Raw genomic sequence first — 24,156 nt, 5'->3', positions numbered from 1 at the left:
GGAGGGGGGAGATGAGGAAGGGCAGGAGAAAATTTGGAACTCATAATTAAAAAAAGAATGTTAAAATTTGTCTTTACATGTATTTGGAAAAAATAAAATACCATGAAACATAACTGATTTGCACTTGCTTCAGGAATACTGCACTGAAGTATCATTATTCCTAGTGACCATTTTGTACCTGTAAGTAAAAATTTGATGCATGACAAGAATGGGGGATGGGGAAACGGTTTGACTTATTTGCTGCATTCAAAATGATAGGTAGGAAAAAATCTAAACACTTTTCACCAGGAAGGAATAGAAATTATATATGAGATTAGAAGCTATATGTTAATACATGAGTACTTTATGGAGCTGTGATTTCATTGGTGTGAGTACTCTCTCCACCAATGCAGAACCCTTTTCTGCCTGTCTTCATGAGTTGCTGTGTCTAAATAATTCATTACCCTGTAGCCCAACATGGTGATTCAGCTGGTCTTCCCTTAGGTGGCACAAGTATAGACCCTGATAAGGTCATATACAAATCCTTTTCTGTTTGCTAGAACCTGTCAAGCTCGTGTTCTTCTTCTTCTTTTTTAATTAATTAATTAATTTTTAGTTTTCAACAATCACTTCCATAAGCTTTTGAGTTTTAAATTTTTCTCCCCCTCCTTTCCCACCTCCCTCCCCAAGACAGCATGCAACCTGATATAGGTTCTACATACATATACATTACTATTAAACATATTTTTCACATTAGTCATGTTGTAAGGAAGAATTAGAACCAATAGAAAGAACCACAAGAAAGAAGAAACAAAACAAAACAGAAGAAAAAAAAAGAGCAAATATTATGCTTTGATCTGCATTCAAACTCCATAGTTCTTTCTCTGGATGTGGATGGCATTTTCCATCATGTGACTTTTGGAGCTGTCCTATATCCCTGAATTGCTGAGAAGGGTTAAGTCTATCAGTATTAGTCATCTCACAACGTGGCTGTTACCGTGTACAATGTTGTCCTGGTTCTGCTTACTTCACTCAACATCAGTCCATACAAGTCTTTCCAGGTTTTTCTGAAGTCTGCCAGCTCATCATCTGTTATAGCACAATAGTATTCCATTACATTCATATACCACAACTTGCTCAGCCATTCCCCAGTTGATGTGTATTCTCTCAATTTCCAATTCTTTGCCACCACAGAAAGAGCTGTTAGAAATATTTTTGTACATGTGTGTCCTTTTCCCATTTTTATGATCTCTTTGGGATATAGCCCTAGAATCGTGTTCTTCTTGCACAGCCTTCAAGAATCCTAGGTTGATTTTCTGCTATGATGATGAGCCATCAGAGGAAAACTTTAGAGAAGGTGTTTAAGTGGATTTTAAATGTTTTTACACTTAATGAATAATACCCCAGGAAGAAATGATGAAAAAGCTTAGGATAACTGACACACCATTTATAGGATGTTTTAAATTAAGTACTATGGTAAATACCAATTATAATTATTAGTTTACTAATCAATTTAATTAATACTATAGCTACAAAAGCCTGAGGGTTTTATAAAACAGTTACCAGGAGCTATTTGGAAATGGAATTGATGACCTCTCACCCTAGTATTTTCCCTCTCGCTAAATCAGGGGTTCTTAACCTGACTTTCATGGTTGTCTAAGGAGTCCATGAATAGATTTCAGGGGTTCCATTAACTTGAATGGGAAAAAAATCTCTTTATTTTCATTAACCTCTAACTGAAATTTAGCATCTACTCCAATTATTTAAAAAATGGTATTCTGAGGAGTCCATAGATTTTACCAGAGTAACAAAGGAGTTCATGAAATCAGAAGTTTAAGAATCTCTGCTCTAAAGGAAGTCCTTCATTTGATCTGGCCTAGAAATTCCTTTTTCAAGCAATATGGAAAGCTTTTCCAATATTATCTCACTTTATGATCTTACTACATTTGTGACAAGTGACACTCCCATTTAATAACTTGGTAAGTTGAAATTGAGTGATGTTACCCAATGCTACCGTGTGCTACGATAGAAAATGCTTAGATAAAGATCTGATAACCTATGACCTAAAACCTGAGTCTGATCTGCCAAACAACTGCAAAAACCTATGGTACCCAAATCTGCCTTGAAGCAATTTGAGCCAGATCTTATAATATCAGGAAGACTGGTCCTCTGATGTTTAAGAATCACAGGACTTTTTTAGGAACTACATGTTGGAAGAAACCTCAGAGGGGATCTAAATTAGCCCCTCAATTCACAGAGGAAGAAATCAAGGCCTGGAGTGGGGAAGTGACCTGCCCAAGGTTACCCAGCTTGTTTTCAGTAAGAAGGGGAATAATCCTGGCCTCCTCACTCCTTGTCCTCAGCTTTTTCTCCTATGACATGTTGCCTCCAGCTGAAAGGGTCAAGAAGTTCACAGAAATGATGGCTGGAGCACTTCTCTCACTTTTCTACAATCACTCTTACCCTTCCAATCCAACCAGAAATAGCATTTTGAGAATGGGAGCCATAAGAAGTTATAATAGCATCAGTATCTGGGGCTTCATGGCTTCCTTTTCTACCTTGTATTGGTTCAGATGGATTGGGAAAAAAATATCAGTAACTGCCTGAGCCAGATATATTTGATTGGACAAACAATATTTTGGCCTTTCTAGGTTAAAATTGAACAAGGGGAAAATAGCTTCCCTGTTTCAACAAAATGGTTAGGTGAGAGCTGATGCCTGTTTCATGCTTTTGCTGTGTGCTTGTTACATATTCACTCTATATCAGGTCTAAGTAAACCTCCTTTTATTAATCATTCAATGACTTATAAATGCCTCCTTGTATCCTAACATTGAAACTGAGCTAATGTGGTACTGGTGTCAGATGCACCCCTAACAACTACTGAGCTAGGACTGAATGTGCATACAAAAAGGCACTGACTAACTAAATGGACCTCTTTCTGCTGTGGTGGCAAGAGCTGCCTATAAGCATGTGGCCCTTTTATTACTTCTATCTCTTTTAGGTCTATTTTTTCCAGTTCTTAGGTGATATACTATCACAGATACCTTTGATCTTGTTAGCTTTGAAAGGTCAGAAGAGTGAGTCTCTAGAAAGAAGTCCAGGAACTGGATTACATTACCAGTTTTGCTGGCAAGCTAACCCTAGTGAAGAGTACAACCCTGAGAAATGACTTGAAGGCCCTAGCACAGAAAGTGGATTGATGTTATGCTTGAGGGTGTTTGGCAAGTAAAGGAGTAACTTTAAATATTTAGAAGTAAACTTGGTGAGATGAATACTTTGTAGTAATCTCTTTAAGTCTGAGTCTACTCTCCTGAGACTGAGGTGATATAGTGGAAAACATATCCTTGGTTCAGGAAGAGGTATTTGTAACTTCTGTTCTTATTATATCTTCTCAGTTAATGTCTCTAGATTAAAGCTAATTGATGATAATGTTAAATGATATTGCAGCACTAATTAATGGAATTGATGTTGAGGATATTAATTGGCACTGGTAATTGATGTTAGAAATAACACTAGAATGGGGGCTCAAACTGATAGTGTTAGGATATCCCATATCCCCCCTGAGGGGGGAAGATGTAAGCCCTCTGGACGGCCAACTCAAAAGTGTGAATGTAAGTTGGGATAAGGACCCTCAGATTTTATATGGATTACATAAAGATACTTAAGAAAAGTACACTAATACTTTCAGACTGATGGTGCTCCTACTAAATGTCATTCTTTTTTTTTTCTAAATGTCATTCTTAGAACATTCAAAGGCACTTGTCTACCAGCTCATAGTTAATTTCCCTCAAAATGGCATTTCCCAGCCCAGAGGCTTATGGCAACATTATGAAATGCAGAGCCCTCGTCATGCAATCTTACTTAGAGTTTAAAAATTTTCAGTGGCTCTTTATTCATTGGACTTCATGAAGTCCAAACTTGGCTTGGAATTGAAAGCCCTTCCCTTAACATGATCTCTAGCCTACCTTTCCAGCTCTACCTTCCCTCTAATTCCCTTAAACCCTTCTCCTCAACTTTAAAGATATCTGCATCTGTGAGTTTCATACAAGATAATGTATGTAAAATACTTTAAAAACCTCAACATGTTATATAAATGTCAATTATTTTGACTTAATTATCTGTCTAGAATGCCCCACCCCTCTTCTTCACTTTTGTAATCCTACTTATCCTCCAAGCCTACTCTCTCCAGGAGAACTATCTTGACCTACTGCCAGAAGTGAATTTTTCTTTCTTTTGAAATCTTATAACATTCTATAACTTTCTGATGGTGTTTAACATCCTGCCTTGAACTACAATAATTTTCATGTAGCTCTTCTCCCTGTACCCTCCTTCATTGTAAACTTCTTAAAAGCAGGGACTTATCTCTCTTTGTATCCTACCCATCTGAACACAGTGCCTTGTACATAGAAGGGGGCTATATCTATATTTGTTGAAAGAATGAATGCATTTAATTGAAGCTTATTCTAACCACCTTGACTCAATAGTATCATTCTGTTCTCTTAGTTTCTACAATCTGTATTATCTCTTTGGGTTCCTAGAATTTCCTACCTATTCTCATCTCCATAATTAAATTGCAGACTTGTTGAGGGCAGGTAATACATTACAATATTTCTCTGTATCCTCCTCAGCCTAACTCATTGCCTTGGATAGTGTAGGTTCTCTGGGGATATTAATTGATTGACAGTATTACTAGGGAGTAGAAAATTGTTGTCATGTCCAACTCTTTTTGACCCCATTTGGGGTTTTCTTGGCAAAGCATGGTTTACCATTTTCTTCTCCAGCTTGTTTTATAGATGAGGAACTAAGACAAATAGGGGTAAGTGACTTGCCCAGGGTCACACAGCTACTAAGTGTCTGAGTGCAGATTTGCAGGAAGGAATATGAATCTTCCCGACACCAAACCCAGTACTGTATCCACTCTGTCACCCAGCTGCCCCACAGAAAATATAAATAAGACCAAAATCCTGCTGTGTAAAACACTGTCAAGGTGGAGGCTGACAGACAGGCATATGTGATCGGCAGGAGAAGGGTTGCTTTCATCTTTGAGAGGCAGTGTGATGTAGAAGACAGAACTAGAATCAGGAATAGCGAGGTTCCTAGCTTGATTCAGATACCTAGCTAGACAACACCTTGGGTAAATCACTTAATTGCTCAGTTTCCTCATTTGCATAATGGAGACAATAATCGAGTGAGATGATCTATGTAAGGCATCACATAAAGTCAGTCGGATTATCGTCATTACTATGAAACACTAACCTTGGGTTTTGGAGGTTGGGGAACAAATAAAAATGGCTCTTAGCCACTGTGCGTAAAGAATTGGGGAGTAAAAGGGCAGAGAAGAGGGGAGAGAGGGTGCTTTTTCCCCCTTTTTCTACCAATATAAGATGGACATCTCCTGACACGTTTTCCCTAACCGCCCCAGCCCTTACAGACCTATCCTTCCTCATCTGAACTCATCTGGACACTGTGTGGAGCACGAGGAATCACTTGCCACACGCTACCTAGTGTTCCTGTTTATCTTTAAGTACAAGGCTAATCAACATACCCCTGCGTCCTACGCCTTAGTACAGCAAAGTCTCTAGCGAAATCAAAGCTACTCAAAGGCGTGTATAGCTTTTAGGGGGATACCAGTGTCCCTAGTGTTTAGCACTCAGTAAGGGCTTAATTAATGAATTCTCGATGAATAGCAGACTCTCCATCCAGCTCGCGGCAGATGTGGATCTTAGATTTAGAGCCCCTCGGGGCCTGAGACGGAAGTTAATCCAAGCTCCTCCTTTTAAAGAAGAGGAAACTGAGGCCCGAGGAAGTCCCTCCTGCACAGTCCCTAGGGCCAGACGGACTCCAGTTAGTGGCTCCTTCCTCTGATAAGGAATGCTGGGTCAGTCCAGGGCTGCGGATGAAATGCAATGGGGGAAAGGCCACGGGCGATGTTGCTACAACCCAAAGTTGGAGGGGGCGGATGCCTGGCGGTGTCAGGGACTTGTCTTCGGACCTGGGGGCGAGGTGGGAGAAGGGTGCTTCCCCTTTGGGGTCATGCCTCAGTTTCCCAGTCAGGGAAATGGACATGCTGCGTGGGAACCATATCAGAAAGGAGCACCCGTCAGCCCCGAAGAGGGAGGCACTACCTCGGGAAAAGGGGTGGTGTCTGCCCGGGGCGGAGGACAGCAGCTGCGTCCCAGCAGCGACGAAGCCAAGTGGTGGGAGGAAGCTGGGGGCAGTGGGGCAGGGGGCTGAGGCTGGGGGGGGGGGAAGTCCTCTCTTTCTCGGACGTCAGTGTGTCTGGGTGTCAGTCAACTCCTGATCCTCGCCCCCCGCCCCAAGGAGCTAGGGCATGGGGAATACTCTGGACGGGAGGGAGGCGGGGCTCCCGTGCATGCGGCGCCCCCCTCCCCCGGGAGGGAAGGGGGAGGGGTCCCGGCCGAGCGGTTGGGGTTAGGGGGCTGGGGGCGGGGGAAAGGGAGCGCGTCCTCGCGCAGGCGCGCGCACGCTCCGGCGCGCGAATCCGCTCGGCTCGCTTTGCTCGAGGGGGCGGGTGGAAAGCCGGGAAGGCGGGAGGGGGGGGAGGGGGCGCGGAACGCACGGATGCGCGCACGCAGGCAGGCAGGCGCGCCCCCTCCCGGCCGCCATGTTGGATGGTGTGTGGGTGTCAAAGCTAGGCAGACGCGGTGGCTGCGAGCGAGCTGGGCGGGTGGTCCCCCACTAGGCTCCGGCTCCCTTCCTTCGTCCCCCCTCCCCCTGCGCCCTGTTCTTGAGGGCCCCTGGGCTTCCGGCGCGGGGGGGGACCGGAGGAGGAGGAGAAGAGAAGAAGAAGGTGAGTTTTGGGCGGCGATGGAAGAGGGGGAGGCAGGGAGGGTTTCGGCTCGCCGTCCTCAGGGAGCGGCGCGGGAGCCGAGCCTCGGAGCCAGCGCTTGGCCGGCGGCGGCCGAGGCTCGAGGAGCCCCCAACGCCCTCAGCCTAGCTGGGGGTGAGGAGGAGGGGGCAGTCCGGCAGGCCCGAGCCCCTCCCCCCACGCGGGGCGACGGTGGGGGCGTGGGAGGGGTGCCCCTCCCTCCTGTAGCCCCATGGCTCCCCGGCGGGGCGGCCGCTTCCCCAGCCCTGACCCCTCCCCTAAGCTGAGAGTCACCCTCCAGCGCCGGGCTTGGGGCTGCCTTTTGTTCCTTGTGTGGGTGTGAGAGCGAGCTCGGTCGGGGGTCCGGACTGGCTGCCGGGGGGGGGCGGGGGATTGGGAGCGCTGCGCGCCCGAGATCGGTGTAATCATTTCCCGGTCGACCCCTTCCGCACCCCCGCCCCCCGTAACCCCGGGGCTCTGTGCTTCCCTTCCCATTTTGGCAGATCACCCCAGTTGCCTTCAGATCATGGCAGCCCGGGCTCTAAGGTGAGCTAAGACTGTTTGAGAAGGCTGGCTGGTCAGTCTACTGTAGAGTAGAAGAGGTGCCAACAGGTTGGTTTTTTTTTTTAAACCCCTTTTTTGGGTTGTCCCTGGCCAAAGTTTTTGTGTGTATGGCTTTTGCGTCTCCACGGCTCTCTCCAAGCAGGTTCTTCCTCATCCAGGCTTTGAAGCTAATAGTTTATAGTCTTTCGAATTGGTACCTAATACTAATTGTTTTAGTGCTCAAGATCAAATTATATAAGATGTAAAGCGTTTTGCAAACCTTAAAAACTATGTAAATGTTAGGTATGGTTGTTACTGTGGTTGTGTTTTCTACCTGCGTTTTAACGAAATTCTTGTTCGGGGAATGGTTACCCAGGTGTCTTTAGCGCTTCCACTAAAGGTGCGTAGGAAAAGGTGAGAACCATGGCTTTCATCTGTTCACAGCTCCAACAGGCAAACGAGGACAACTACGGTTAAATGAGGCTTGGGGTCTTGGTGGGGGTGAGAGGGAGATGAGTTCGAACAATCTCTGCTTCCTCATTTACCACCAGATAACGGAAGTTTGGCAGAAATTCTAGCCACCACAGTGATAAATGGTATCTCAATTACACGGAAAATTTCTGTATCTTTTTTTTTTTTCCGGTTTGTATTGGTAATTAATTTTTCATCTGTGTTTGACTGAACCTTGACCTGGTTTAAATATTGCTTCTCAAATTTCTTATAAGCTCTTACTCATCCAAGAGAATCTAAGGATAATCTGCAAACCATTGAATGCAGTAACTTGCTGTTACATTTGGGATTTTGTCACAAATGTCATGAATTGAATATACTGGATAAATTTGTCATTGTACAATTTTTGGTAGAGTTTTGTAGAGAGTTGTTTTGCTCTTGAAGTTTTTATTTTCTGTTCCATTGACAAATGGGACATCACTTTCATTGGTAGAGATTTATGAAGTGCCTACTATTTGCCAAGCCAGGTATCTTTTTTGTAAGTATCTTGTAATGAGATTAGTTAGGCCCAACCATTATGAAGTATTAGAACATAAAACTTTAAAACTCTAAAATATTTTAAAATATGACTTCAATTAACTAAATCTGAACAATGTCTCCTTTATAGAAATATATTTACTTTATATGTAATGTTTTCCATAGCAAATCAAGTATTTCTTTAGTTTTATGACTTCATTAATATGACAAATAGTTCAAATAGTTTTTAAATTTTTCACTTGATTATTATATTAAACATTTTGCTTTTCTGATATTAAATGAAGCATTTCTAAAATTTCATAAGAGGAAATATACATTTCAACTACACACAGGCTGTATCCATTTTATTGTTTTGGGAGTGGAGGGAGTGGGAAAGTCTGCACCTGTGGATAGAGTTTACTTCATGGTATAATGGAGAGAGAACTGAGGTTATCTCTGTGAGATCAGATTATTTAACCTCTGGGCCTCAGTCCTTCTGTAAAGTAAGGGACTAAACTAGTGTACTAGCCCCTTCCATCTCCAAATCTGTGATCTTGTGATCTTTTTATTTCATTTAGCATAGGGAATTGTCTTCACCCATGAAAAATAAAGATCCAAAACTCCTCTGTAATTTAGCTTCAGAATGTTGCTTAGGGCAAATGACTTCTACTGTTCACCAGGCTATTAAGTGTTAAAGGCTGACCCACGAGTGTCCAAAGGCAGCTTAGAGTAATAAAATCTTGGAATTTTAGACCTGTAAGGCATCTGAGAATTTATCTAGTCTACTTCCTTCATTTTATAGATAAGGATCACAGAGATGGGAACAGTGCTGGAACTAACGCCCAGGTCTGGTGACCCCATTGTCTTTGCTTTATATCACAGTGTTCTTCAAGTGTAGAATTGTAAATTCTTAAACATAATCATTGGTAATAGCTGTTTCACTGTTGAAATTCCTCCAGCTATATGGATAAAATATTTCTGAGAACTTTAACCTGAGGCTATGACCAGAAAAAAAAAAGTCCAGGAAATATATTTTATCGTATTTGCATTGTTCCATATAAATTTAGAGCTACTGTACTGAATATAGTTTACTTTTTTTTGGATAGATGGTTTTGAATAGAAGGTATTTTGTTCTGTTAGATGCTATATTATTTAAAAATTGATATATCTTCACACAAATTCAGTAATTTCTTTTGTCATTTTCTCCATGTTGTTCAGTCATGTCCGATTCTTCATGACCCTGTGGACCATACCGCTCAAGGGGTTATCTTGGCAAAGATACTGAGAAGTTTGCCATTTCCTCCTCTACTGAATTAAGGCAAACAGAGATTGAGTAACTTGTCCTGGGTCACACAGCTAGTAAGGCTGGATTTGAACTTGGGTCTTCCTGACTTCAGGGCTAGTGCTCTATCCACTGAGCCACTTTACTGCCTCTCATATTCCCCATAGCTGAAAATATAAAGTTGATTGAGAAAGAATAATTGAAATTAAGTAAACAAACAAGCACGCTTCTGGTTTATGGAATTATTTGATTAATCCTGTACATTTAATAATACCATGTTACCTATTAGCCTTTTAATGCATCATCTTTAAAAAGGCTGAATTTTTCTTGAATATATTGAAGTGGTGTAGTGGTCTAGTTGTATCCTAATGATAGGATAGGCTATCGACTTTAAAACTTGAAATAGGAACTACTAAAAATTTGTTTAAAATGTGGAGGAATTGTTCAAGTGGATCATAGGATCATAGATTTAGAAATGAAAGTAACGTAGAGGCAATGTAGGTTCAACCCCTTAATTTTACTGATGAGGAAACTGAGGGTTAAGTAACATGTCCAGGGTCACACAGTTATTGACAGAAGCAAAATTAGAATCCAATCCAGGGCCTTGGACTCTTAAACAAAGCCCTTTTACCCCTGTACCACACAGCCTAGATTTCAGTGGGAAGAGTCACACTTGTTTGGAAGTTTAGGATCATAAATTGTGAATTGGAGGGCCAGAATTAAATGGGTCCCTGGCAGCTGACAGGCAAATGAGACTGAGGAGCAGTCAACTTAATATTGAAAAGACTTTTAGCTTATTTTAAAATCAATTTGAGGATATGCAGCATGGTAGAGTAGATAGAGAGCAGCAGGCTGGCAGTCTGCAGAGTTAAAAAAAAAAAGATCTAGGTTCAAGTGTTAACTCTGGACACATAACCTGTTCCCTGTGCCACCCAGGGCAAGTCACTTAACCTCTCAGTGCGCTAGAGTCCTCTGTAAGATAGATAGCAAGTTACACAACAGTGACTGATCTGAATTTATGGAAGGAGTTTTCTCTTGGGGAACTCCCTATACCAATGAAATCACAGGTGTGGACCAAAACTAAAAAACCCTAAAGCTCTTGGAATTTAGTTCCAGAAATTCTAGTAGTGTATCAGCCTCTTTCAGTCTAGATCTGTACCAATGCTAAAATGCTAACAACTTTGCCTTACTTTTCTCAGGGATTCATTCAAAACCGTAACTACTACTGGTTTTGTATTCTTTAAGATTTCTGAAGCACTTTACGTATATTACCTCATTTGATTTTCACAACTCTATAAAAGTAGTTACTATTATCCCCATTTTACAGAACAGTTAACTAAGGCTGAGTGGTTAAAGACTTGTCTGGTTCACATGGCTAATAAGGGTTGTAAGCAAGATTTAAGCTCAGACACTTCTAACCCAGAGTCTAGTCAGAGATCCATTTGCTATGTCACCTAGCAGTCAAACAGTAGTCAAACAGGTATGGGGGATTTTTTTCCTACCCCTAAAACATTTCATAGCTCTATTCACCCTACTAGCTTGTTATGTGAGGCAGCTAGGTGGTGAAGTGGATAGAGCATCAGGCCTGGAGTTAAGAAGACCTAAATTCAAATGTGACCTCTGTTGCTTGCTAGCTGTGTGACCCTGGACACATCACTTAACCTCTGTTTGCCTCAGTTTCCTTAACTGTAAAATAGGTGTAATAATTGCACCTCTCTTCCACAGTTGTTGAGAGAATCAAATGAGATAATTGTAAAATGCTTAGTACAGTGCTGCATATAGTAAGCACTATATAAAAGTTAGCTATTAGTATTAATGTAGGGCAGGTTATGTAATATTGAAGAATGTTTTAATGTTCCGGTGAACAAGTGACAGTACACTAATAATGATAATAGCTACAATTTATATAGGGTTTTAAGATTTGTAAAGCACTTTACATATTATCTCATTTGAGTCTCAAAAAAAATAAAAACCTTGTAAGGTAGGTACTTATTCCCATTTTACAGATGAGGAAACTGGGGACTTATTCTAAGTAAAACACTCTACTGGGCTACCTAGCAGCCTACACTATTCAAGGAATGGAGTATATGTATGGCTTTTATAAATGTAATGATTCGTTTTGAGATTATATTAATAATAAATCGATAAGGGCAAAATCAGCTTCATCCTGAGAGATTATTGATTATAGTGAATGCTGTCTGCTTGTAACTGTAATTAAGCTGTAGTTGCTTTTGAGTGCAGATTCCTTCTCTGCTTCTTCCAAAGCAAACATTATAGTGATAAATATGGAATAGCAAAAATATAATGATTAAAGACTCCTAATTACTTCTCTCAAATTGATCAACAAATTCAAGAATCAAATTTGATTTCACAAAGGAGATTTAGTTTTAGTATTTTCTGATTATAATTTTGACTGGTCACAAGTATCAAGGTTTTGGGTTTTTTTTTTCCCCTAATCTGGTTTAGTGAAGGAAATTGTAGGAAGCCTATGCCCTTTAAAGATGGCCGTAAATGCAAGAGTGTGTTGCAAATCAGAGTTCATGAGTCTCATAAAGATGGACATAAAGTAATTTTGTAAATTGAAAAGCAAATTTTTAAGGTATTTTTCATTTTTCTGGAGTTATTATTTGAGCTATATTCCTTAACCAGCATTACAGTGGAATCTAATAAAAACAATTCCTTTTAAAAATTGTATTGATGCTTTTCTTGGAGCAAATAATTTATACTGTGAATTAAAGATTTATATTGTGGAGGCTTGAGGTAGTGTATGGCAGTTAGTACATAATGGAGGTAATCCTAGGAACTCTTTATTCTGCAGTTTAGAATGACATCATTTTTGGTGGTAAATATTTGTTTTTCTCTCAAATGATCAATAGCAGCTGCTATCCATGCTATAGATATGAGTTGTTGAGGTAACATGCATGAAATGAATTATTGATAGGTGACCGATAGAAGGTTTTTGCATTATTTTAAAATAGTGTACTTACTATTGCGTAAATAATTCTTTAAGGGCAGATATCATGTGCTTTTCTTTGCACTTTAGAGTTATGGTATTTGACATAATGCCCATTTTTAAGGGATAAATCTTGAATGCTATTATAGCTATTATCAAATTAATGCTAAAATTAGTTTTTTTTTACTTCAGTGGAAAAAAAATAAGAGTATGTGAATTGAAATATGTTGTTTTAGCTAGTCTTACAAAATAATTGAAAGTAATTGGGATGTGACTACCTTTACATAGATTGAAAGTTGCCTAAAGGTATGTAAATAAAAATAATGGTAAACAACAGTCATTTAATACCTACCATTACCCTGTAACTATAACCACCAAGGTTTTATAATTGTAATTTTATAACCTCTTCAGAAACTCAGAGGAGAAGAAATACATGATAGTAAAAAAGGGTTAAACATTAGTGAAGGAGAAATAATAGTAGGAAATAGAAATTGATAAGACTAAGCTCAACATTTTTTAAGCTGCAAGTTTTTGAGTGCCTGTTAATAACAGTCCCACTTTGTGCTGATTTCATAATAGAAGACCAAGACAATGATTTCTACCCTCAAAAAGCTTATCCTTTAGTTGAAGAGACAAATTCACCCCCTCTCCTCATACAGACCATGTTCCAAGCCTCTTCTCAAATCACTTAGCCAGGGGTAGGGAACCTGTGACCTTGAGGCCACATGTGGCCTCCTAGGTCCTTGAGTGCAGCCTTTTGATTGGGTCCAAGTTGGGATTTGTTGGACTCGGTCAAAAAGCCTCACTCATGCCTTACCTAGACCACTAGTTGCCTCTTCCTCTCATCATATTTGATTGATTAGGTGGCGGTTATCTGTCTTGATCTTCCTCTCTAATTTTATGTCTCCAATCCTTTGAACATCTTTTATTGTCTCCTTTTTTCTATTTTCTGTGGAAGAGGTGAACTTTCTTCTTGTTCAGGCCAACCCTCTACTTGTGCCTGTTAATCCCATCCCCTGGAGTTTATTTTAAAATTATTTACCCCTTTGATCACTTGCTGCACCCTCCCCCAATCTCTTTATTCACTCCGTCCTTTCCTGCTGTCTACAAAGAGGTTTATATCTCCTTCGTCCTTTAAAAAACGAAACAAAACCACTTGATTTGCCTCTGACATCCTCTCAAGCTGCCATCATATATCTCTCTTCCCCTTTGAAACCAAACTTCTAGGAAAGGTTTTTTCTCTTAAAGGTTTTTTTTTTAAATTCTAAACTTAAGAAACACCAAACATTTCTATATACAAAGTAGAACAGAAAAAGAGGATTATACACAGAACTATGAGTCTCTTTAATACAAAACAAGCTTTTCCTTTTGATCACAGTAACCATCAATGTTGTCTTGCTTGTTTTTCTGTTCTCTTGTTCATTTGACTAAAATGCTTTAATGACCCTCTTTTCTTTCTTTTGGCCATCCTGTTATATTAACCTCCACTTTCCCCCTTCCCCCCAAATCTTCATTTTTTAATCCCTTTCATGCTTTCTTTAAGGTTACCCACAGATAGTTCTCTTAATTGCTAAATCCCACAGTTTTTTCTCAGTCCTTATCTTTCTTGACCTTCAAAGCATTTGACTTCCGTTGATCATCTCCCCGTCTTGAAATACTCTTCTCCCTGGGTATTATTTATAATGTTGTTATCTCCAGATTTTCTTCCTACCTGCTGATTGCATGCTCTGATTTCCTTTGCCCTGCCCTCTTTGCCTGGTCACATCCCAGTGCTCTGTATTGGATCCTTTTCTCTTCTATTTCTACACTATCTTTGTGATCACATAAATTCCCCTGGGTTCAGTGATCATATCTACAGGTGACTCACAAATCTATCCATCCGGCCTTGAGCTCTAGTCCCAAGTCACCAAATGCTTGCTGTACATAGCTACTTAGTTGTCTCTTTGGGATAGGGATAGATAATGGACCTTGAAAACAGCTGCTTTTGGGTAGAGAATTAATGATCTTATAGGTGCAGAATGAGGCACAAATTTTCAGACACGGCTAATGTCTGTATTCATTTGTTTTGCTTGACTGTATTTGTTAAAAGGGGGAGTTCTGTTGGTGAGGGGGAGTCATTGGGAAGAGATAGTGATGTGAAAGAATATCAGTAAAATATTAAAAAAAATAGTTGGACTTTTCAGTTGGCAAAAGAGTTGAGTGGAGGAGTAAAATAATGAAAATGGTGTTTTAGGACCATCTAGCAGCTAGATGAAGAATTTATTGGAGGAGGCGGGACTAGAGTCAGATCAGCCAGGATGCTGTAGTATTAATTTAAGTATAACCTCATAAAAAGGTGTGCAGTGAAAAAATAGAGGGAAAAAGTAAAATCCAAAATTGTATTTCAGAGGAAGAAATTATAAAATTTGGTGCTAGATTACATGGTGGAGTAGGAGATGAGGGAACATGAAAGATGACTTCAAATTTTTCAACCTGGGAAACTAGAAGAATGGTGGAATTGCTAACAGGAATGGGGTAATTATAAGAGGATAAAGTTCAAATTGGAAAATGATGAATTTGTGGTAACAGGGTACATCCAATTTGGAGGGGTCTTTTGGCAGGTGAAAACATAGGACTGTAGTATAAGGTTAAGACTGTAGATATAGATTTGGGAGGTTATAGTTGAATTCATGAATAAGCCCATGGAGGCAAAGAGTGTTGAAAGGTGAAGATGGAGGACTGAGCCTCGGGGAACATATACATGGAACCTTAGATTTAGAATTGGAAAGACCCATAGAGGACATTTATTCCAACACCATCATTTTACAATGAGGAGGAAATTGAGACCCTGAAAGGTTAAGGGACATATTTGGCCAAGGTCATAGAGGTAGGAAGTGACAGAGGTCAGAATGGAACCTAAGACCTCTCCCAATAGTGGGAACAGAAGCCATATTGCAGAAAATTAAGAAGGAAAATTTGTGGATGGGAAGTGGAAACAGGCAGGGCAGACCATGTTTGATAAATTTGGTTTTGAAATAAAGGAAGGAAGTTGGGTGGTAGTTAGAAGGGGTAACAAGGCCAACCAACTTTTTCCCCCCAAGACAAGAGGCTTGAGAAGTTTGAAAGTGGAAGGATCAATTGATGATCCTTCATGCTACAAAGAAGAGAGATGATTATGGGAGCAAGGCCCATAGAATCTAAGAGTCAAAAGGGACTTCAGAAGCCATCCAGTCCAACCACTACCAAAACAGGAATCTCTCCTATAGACAGATACTCAGTACCTTCCAGTTACCCCTAGGGTAAACCATAGACTCCTCAACTTCTCATTTAAAGGCCTTCACAATTTGGTTTTCTAGATTTCATTCACTTTACTCCCCTTCATGTAATCTGTGTTCCACCCAGAATGGCCTACTTGCTGTTTAAACCCAGTTTGGAGATCATTCCATCTCTTGTCTCCATGGTTTTTGCCTGGATTTGTACTCTCATCACTTGTGTCTCTTAGAATCTTTAGCTTGCTTTAAGACTGAGCTCAGGTGCTACCTCCTTCCAGATGCCTTTCTTGACCCTCTCCTTCTCTTCCTTCCCAACCCATTCCCTAGCTGTTCATGTTCTCTCCCTTCTTAAACTAATTTGTATTTACTTGTTTGTATCTTTCAGTAGAGTGTGAGTTTCATTAAGGCAGGGGCAGTTTTCCATTTCTGTCTTTGTATCCCCAGTTCCTAGCACAATATTTTGCATAAAGTAAAGGGTAAGAATAATAAAGAAAAGAAAAATAGATCTTTTCTTTATAGAGCCACTAAAACCCTTAGATATTTTTCAGAGGAAGTGAGAAGGAATGGGAATCCACAATACTTTGACCTGAGTAAAAGAAAAAAACTTCAGATTTTTTAAAAAGTAAATTTTTATTGATGTAATTCCTTTTTTTAAAATCACCATAATTCCCCCCATTTTCTTCCCCCCCCCCACTAGAGAGTCATCCTACATAACAGATAATATTTTTTAAAGTAAAATAAAAAGAGAGGAAAAGTCTGGAAATATGTGCAATATACTATACTTATGGAACTCCCACTTCTGCAAAGGGGTGGTTTGTATAAAGGTGTCTTCTAATGCCATTTCTTTCTAAACTTTTTTCATGCTTTTGTGTATTCCTCATAAGTGATTTCTTACAGCACAGTAATATTTCATTATGTTCACGTACCACAATTTGTTTAGCTATCCTCAATCAATGGGCATCTATTTTGTTTCCAGTTCTTTGCTTTTACAAAAAGTATTACTACAAATATTTTGGTGTATGTTCAGACTTTTTTTCTTATCAGTAGCTTTTTTGGGGGGGTGTAAACCAAGATGGAACCTCTGGGTCAAAGGAAAGGGACATTTTAATCACTATTTAAATTACTTTCTAATATGGGTATATCAATTTACCACTGACCAAGAAGGTAATGTACTTTTATTTCCACAACTTCTCCAACATTGACTATTCCCATCTTTTGTCATCTTTGCCAGTTTGCAAGGTATGAGGTGAAACTTGAGCATTGTTTTGAATTGCATATCTCTTATTATGTGATTTGGTGCATTTTTTCCTATGGTTATTAATAATTTGCACTTCTTTTGAGATCAGTTTGTTCATATCCTTTGACCACTTATCTTCTGGGGAATGGCTTTTGGTTGTGTGTAATCTGTTAATTTTTTAGATAGCTTAGAAAATGAGCCCTTATCAGAAACTTGATGAAAAGATTTTTTTCCCTCCATTCCACCATTTCCTTTTTTATCCTGGGCACATTAAATTTGTTTGTGCAGAAATTTTTCAGTTTCGTATAATCAGTTATCTGTTTTAATATTTTGTAACTGCCTCTATCCCTTGTATGGTTACAAGAGACATCTTCTATCCAAAGCTGTCAGAGATATAAGATCTGCTTGTCTTCTAATTTTTTTTTAATAGTAACATTAAGTATTTTCAAAGCACTTGGAAGTGATAAAGCCTTATTTGCTTACAGACAACATACCTAATTTTCAAATGCTTATTCATTAGCATGCAGGTCCTTTGTATAGGACATGAGTTGTGTTACTTAAGTATATTTAACACTTTTCACTAGTTTAAGATTTCCCATTACTGAGGGCCTTGTAGTGGTTAAATTATTACTCTGTATACTTTTTTTTTTTTAAAAACAGCATGTTAACTAGTGCAGTTGGTGATAATGATACTTTATTTCAGCAGATACTTAACAAAATGCTTTTTTAAATATAGGTAAGAGCAAAGTGCTTTCATTTGATTCTTGTAGTAGTACTGTGGGATAGGCAAGACTACCTCAGATACAGAGAACTAAATAGGACAGGAATTATCATTTTATGGATAAAGAAAGAGGTAACAAAATAAATTTTGCTGAAGCTAACATAGCTATTTAATATATGGTACAGTGGAATGATTATTGGCTCTGGAATCAGAAGACCAGGTTTCAAATCTTGCATCCTATACTTAATACACATATGGCCTTTGGCGGGTCACTTAACCTTCATTGGTCTCACTTTCCTCCAATGTAAATTCAGGGAATTAATCCATGTGGCCTCTGAGATAGCTTCTAGCTATGATCTTTGAAAGAATAAGGACTAAAAATCAGGTCTCCCAAAGCCTAATCCATTGTTCATTATTCTATCACACAACAATCCAAATCAAAGAGCCAGACAGTGTATATATAGGCTGCTAACTGGTTTGTTCCTACCATTCTAGTTTCCTCTGACCCAGAAGTGGAGAGTAGGGGGTCTTGTTATTGCCCCCTCACAAAGGAATCCTAATTAACAAAATATACTTGTTGAATTCTTAGTGCTTATCTCTTATCTCCCTTCCTCTGCCAAACTTCTAGAAAAAGTGAGTTTTTTTATCTCCATTCTCTGCTTCCATTTTCTCACCACCCATTCGTTACTTAGTTCTTGCAATCTTCTTTCTATTTCCATCACTACTGAAACTACTGTCTTCATACTTATTAAGGAACTCTTTATTCCTAAATCCACTTTTTTCCTGTCTCATTCTTTTTGGGTTTCTATAGCATTTGAGACTGTTGACTGTTCCTTTTTGATACTGTCTCCTCTTCACAACTTCTTTATGAAGTTGTTAGTGATGGGATTTTAAAAAAAAAAGGTATTTGAAGCTGAGTTGGTATGGCATATTGCCTCAACTACAGTGTTCATGCCAACTGGAACTTCACACATCAAAAATAACCTTTGTGAAGAGAGATAAGGTTTGCTTCTGAGCAGTGGAAAGAAGTGGGATCAATCTCAGGCAAAATTGGGAAGTTGATGACAATTGCCTTAATTATTCAAACCACCTCTCTCTTCACTCTGCTCCTGGCTGAGTGTACAACTGTCTACAATTTTAGGTGACCAGTGCTCTCCTATTGTCTTAACATCTTCCCCAGATCAAAAGAGAAAAAAGCATCTGATGCCAGTCATTGATCTTTGTTTTCAATAATTCCACACTCCCTGTTCTATACCCCACTTATCTGGGATAAACATGCCAGGGACTCACCTCTTAGTTATGGATAATATTAGACATTGGATAGAGATCTACTCTTAGAAGCTCCTAGGGGTAGAAAAGCATATCTTTCACCTTTTACTGAATTATCCCAGAATTTGGAAGACTTTTCTGCTCTAGCATGGGTCATTGTGACAAGCTCCATCCCATGAGACCTTTCTTCTACCATCTCCTTTCTCTTTTTTGCATTTGTTCATTTAAGGCACCCTTTCTCTTTAGCCTCTTCTTTTTTCCAGGTCTGTCAGGTATGTCATCTTTATCTGAAAAAATGGAGAGGGTTGGACTAGATCAGAGGTATCAAAACAGGTGCAACAGACCTAGGTGCCTCCAGAAATATTTAACAAAATAAATAGAAATACAATAGAACATAGCATAGGAAACCTTATGTATAGTTTAGTAGCCTCCAGTTTCTATTTGAGTTTGGCACTGCTGAACTAGATAACTTTAGGACCGCCTCCAGCTGTAATAACATCTTGCAATTGCCTATTTTTAAAAATGCATTTTAGTACTTTCTAATTTAAGGAATTTTATAGTGTACCCTCTCCTAATGGAGGTATGCATTCAAATATATCATTTCAAATATAGCATAGCCTTTGTAATGAAGTCTGTCATAAAGAAATGTATTAATAATCTTCTTTGTTAATAGAAGTATTACTGTGTATCTTATCTATAGGTAATGATCAGTAATAGACACCTAACAAACATAGAGTTATTCTCTAGGGATCCCTTCTGTATGGAGCTGTTAAACTCCTTTGTCAGGACCAGCCCTTTGATAAAGTGTGGATTCTCTTGGTCCTGTAACAAACACTACAAACACCAGGTCAATTCTACAGGGCTACTAAGTGGCTACTATCCTGCCAGGCATGCTATGCTTAGTGCTAGGGATACAAATAAAGGTTTTTTAAAAGTCCCTAATCTCTCACCTTAAGGAGCTCACAGTTTAATGGTGGAGAACACATTGAAACAACTATGTACATAAAAGAAATGTGGGATAGATGGAAGGTAATGTCAGAGGGAAGGGACTAGCACTGGAGGAAAGAAGTGCACGGGAAAGTACACCTTTTTAGATGGTGAGGTTTAGTTGAGACTTGCAGGAAGCCAGGAGATAGAGGGAGAACATTCCAGGTATGGGAGACAATCAGTGAAAATACATAGAGTCTGGAGATAAATTGTCTTGTGTGAGGAACAGCCAAGGGTCCAGTGTCACTGGATCATAGAGTAAGTGGAAGACGGTAAGGTGTAAAAGAAGACTGGAAAGTCAGGAAGGGGCCAGGTTACTTACGAAGGACTTCTTTGAAAGCCAAATACAATATTTTATATGTGATACTGTAGGAAATAGGGAACTACTTTAGTTTACTGGGTGGGAGGAGGGCTGTGTGTTTGGGATGTGGTCAAACCTGCACCTTAGTAAGATCACTTTAAAAGCTGAATGGACTGGAGTTTGGAAAGATTTGAGGCAGGGAGCTCAGACAGAAAGCTGTTGTAATAGTCCAGGCTTGAGATGATGCTGGCCTACAATAACGTAATTACAGTGTCAGAGGAGAGAAGGGGGTGTAAACGAGCTGTTATGAAGATAGAATCAACAAGATTTGGCACCAGGTTTGGATATAGCAGGTGGGATAGAGTGAAGAGTCAAGAATGATATCTGCCAACCTAGGTAACTGGGAGGGTGATAGTGCCCTCAGCAGTAATAAGGAAGTCAGGAAGAGGAGAGGGTTTTGGTGGAAAGTTAACGGGTTTAGTTTTGGACTTGTTGAGTTTAAGATGTCTTAAGAACAACCAGTTTGAGATACTCAAGAGGTAGTTGGAGATGTGAGACTGCATGGGGGTCAACAGAGAGAATGGGGCTGGATAAGTATATCTAAGAATCATCTTTATAGAAAGGATAATTGAATCCACAATATCTGATGAAATCACCAAGCAAAATAGTAGAAGGCTTAGGACAAAACTCTCTGTGACACCCACAGTTAGTAGGCAATACCTGGATAAAGAGCCAGCTAAGGAAACTGAAAAAGAATAGTCTGCCAGGTAGGAGGTGAATCAGAGAGAGCAGGGTCATGAAAACATAGAGAGAAAAGAGTATCGAGGAAAAGAGGGTGATCAATAATGTCAAACTGCAGAGAAGTCAAGAGGAATGTGGTTTGAGAAAAAGCCATTAGATTTGGCAATTCAGAGATCATTGGTAACTCTGGAAAGAATAATTTCAGCTGAATGATGAGGTCAGAAGCCAGAGTGTTGAGTTAAGAAGAGAGTGAGAGGAATGGAATTGGAGGGCACTCATTATAGACAGTTTTTCTAAAGGAGTTTAGCCACAAAAGAGAAGAGAGATAGAGGATGTTAGCTATTAGAGTTGGATGGATCAAGTCAGAGTTTTTTAAGGATGGGGAAGAAATGGGCTTGTTTGTAGGCATCAGGGAAGCACAGAGTAGTAGAAGAGGGAGATTTGAGATTAATGAGAGTGGGGAAGATACAAGGAGTAATCTGCTAGAGAAGGTGGGGTGGAATTGAATTGTTTGTGCCTGTAGGTTTTGCCTTGCCAAGAAAAAGGATCAGTTCTTTGTGTGAAGAGATAGTGACAGAAGTCATCTGAGTGATGTGGTAGGAGGGGTAAATAAAGAGGGAGCCCTTGACTAAAGCCTCAGTTTTTTTCAGTTAAATATGAAGCAAGGTTCATTGAAAGGTTCAATATGAATTCAAGGTTCATTGTTAATGGAGGTTCTGTAAGTCTGGAAGACTTAGAACCTTTGGGAGGGAGACAAGCTCACTGGAAAGGGAGGAAGAGGTATTTTGACTACTTTGGGACCTTGGGGGATGTCCTTTAAATTTTGTTTTTGCTGGGTTACACAGAAATTGTTCTATATATATTCAATATTTTGTTAGCCTGAACTGGATATGAGAAGGCCCATTTTTGTTGTTGTTGTTGTTATGGAGATCTATCACATAGGAAACAAATTTTGATGTTTCTAGTGGAAACCTTGAGTGAGAACATGAACCAAAAAGATCTTCATGAGAAGTCTTTCAGTTTGGAGGCCATATTAACTTAGACCTGAGGCTTGGGTCCATCCATGGGTTTCACAAACTTGAAAGGCTGTGTAACATAGTCTCAAACCCAAACAAAAGTAATACTTTACTCTTTGTTTTTGAGGTTAATCCAGAAAGATACAATTACAAAATTGAAAGCTGTATCCACTTCTAGAGAAAGAACTATGGAATCTGAATGCAGATGGAAGCATACTATTTTCACTTTTTTTTATTGTTTTTGTTTTCTTCTTTCTTGTTTTTTCTCTTTTGTTCTGATTCTTCTTTCACATATGACTAATGTGGAAATGTGTTTAACATGATTGTACATGTATAACCTGTATCAGATTACTTGCTGTCTTGGGGAGGGGGGAGGGAAGGGAGGAAAGAAAAATATGGAATTCAAAATCTTACAAAAATGAATGTTGAAAACTCTCTTTACATGTAATTGGGAAAAAATAAAATACTGTTAAGTGCAAAAAAAAAATGAAAGCTGTGTTCATACCTCAATTGAGTGTTTTCTGATCTGTTGATTTAGAATACATATTCCTTCAGCCATTATATTCAACATTATCCTGTTGTCTAAGATTAGTTTTAATTCTATCCATATTACATTCTGACCTAAATTGTTTTGTTTTGATATCTGACTGTTTGCATATATTCAGCCTGCAGTAATTGACCATTTTCATGAGTTTTTTCAAATGTGCCCTCATTTCTAGATACAACTTAGTTTCCATTTGACAGTTTCATGTCGGAATCTTCTGATGACATTTGGGGGACAGTAAATCATAGCAGTTTATGGTATTATAAGTTAATACAAAATAAATGAAAATTTTAAAATGCTTATTGACTTTACTAACACATTAATCTCTTTTGTCTGCCATATTTTCATAAGGGAAAAACATCAAGACTGTACAATCTTCTCAGGGGACCCAAACTCAGCATTAGTGTGAAGTACTGATTCTTCTCCCCCTGCCTCTTCAGCCATCAGATTGTAGATGGAGAGCAAGATTTTTCTAACCTCTCTTTGTATTCTTAGCATTTAGAATAATTTTCACATTGTAAGTGTTTAATAAATGTTTAATGACTTGGGTAATACTAAACTCTAGGTTGTGAATTGAAGTGCTTGCTTGATTTAGTTATGTTTTGATATTTTAGTTTCATTTAGTTTTTAGTTCAGACATTATTTTTTAAAAATTTTGTTGACATTTCTTTTTATATAGCCTTCATTTCTGAATATATTCCTTCCTGCACCCCTACTTCGTGAGCTATCCCTTGTAAACAAAGAAAGGAGGTAGGAAAAGCAGTTCAGTAAAACTAACCAATAACCAATCATAATGGTATATTAAGTGTTCCATACTTCTGATCCTCCACTACTGTAAAGAACTAGGAAAACAATATGCACAAATGACTACAACAGTATTAATATAAAGATTTTAAAAAAAGAAAATGAGCACTATAATTGTAATATAATACAAAAAACAAAAGTTTTGAAACTAAAGTGTAATTATAATGACCAAGGTTGGCCCTGAAGAGAAAATGTACCTTCCTCTCTGCATCTATTACAATGCTGGTCATATAGTAGAAACTTGATACTTGGTGTCTTTATTTTTGTTTTTTGAAGAGGGGAAAAAAAAAAACCCATGTAACAAGTTTAGTCAAGCAAAATGAACCCGCGCACTACCCATATCCAAAAATGGATATCTTTCCACTTTATGTCTATCACCTCTCTATCAGAAGCTGCTTAATCTGGAGACATGGTTTGGCCTTTCCGTTAAAGTTGTTTTCCTTTTCAGTATTTGCTGTCCTTTTATAAATTGTTTTGATACCAATCACTTTGCGTCAGTTAATGCTACCCAAGATTCTCTGAAATACATTTGTCTTTTCTTATAGTACATTAATCTTCCATTACATTAATACCACAATTGATTTAAAATAATTTATGTAATAATAATTCCTTTGTGGATCTTAAAATTTTTTTTATTTGATGTGGGAAGTCTTGATTTTGGCTGACATTCATGGGACTTTTGGGGTTCCTTTCAGGTTTTTTGTAGATTCTATCTTTACTTTCCTCTCTGATT

At 38.9% G+C, this 24,156-nt stretch overlaps 1 protein-coding gene across 5 annotated transcripts in view; it reads left to right on the top strand.

Moving 5' to 3' along the window:
- The first annotated feature begins 6,605 nt into the window (after nucleotides 1-6,605).
- Nucleotides 6,606-24,156, top strand: part of EPN2 (epsin 2) — a 95,811-nt gene continuing 78,260 nt past the window's right edge. For 3 of the 5 annotated variants that reach the window (XM_027874797.1, XM_027874798.1, XM_027874795.1), the window contains exon 1: nucleotides 6,606-6,790. The gene's annotated coding sequence lies outside the window, so the exon portion shown is untranslated. Of the gene's footprint in view, nucleotides 6,791-7,334; nucleotides 7,355-24,156 lie in introns of those variants that run through there. The other 2 variants (XM_027874799.1, XM_027874796.1) reach the window with 2 other exon arrangements.

The sequence above is a fragment of the Vombatus ursinus genome, unplaced genomic scaffold (assembly GCF_900497805.2).
Source record: "Vombatus ursinus unplaced genomic scaffold, bare-nosed wombat genome assembly UNPS02014807.1, whole genome shotgun sequence".
Classification (NCBI taxonomy): domain Eukaryota; kingdom Metazoa; phylum Chordata; class Mammalia; order Diprotodontia; family Vombatidae; genus Vombatus; species Vombatus ursinus.
This window is presented reverse-complemented; position numbering and strand designations above follow the sequence as displayed.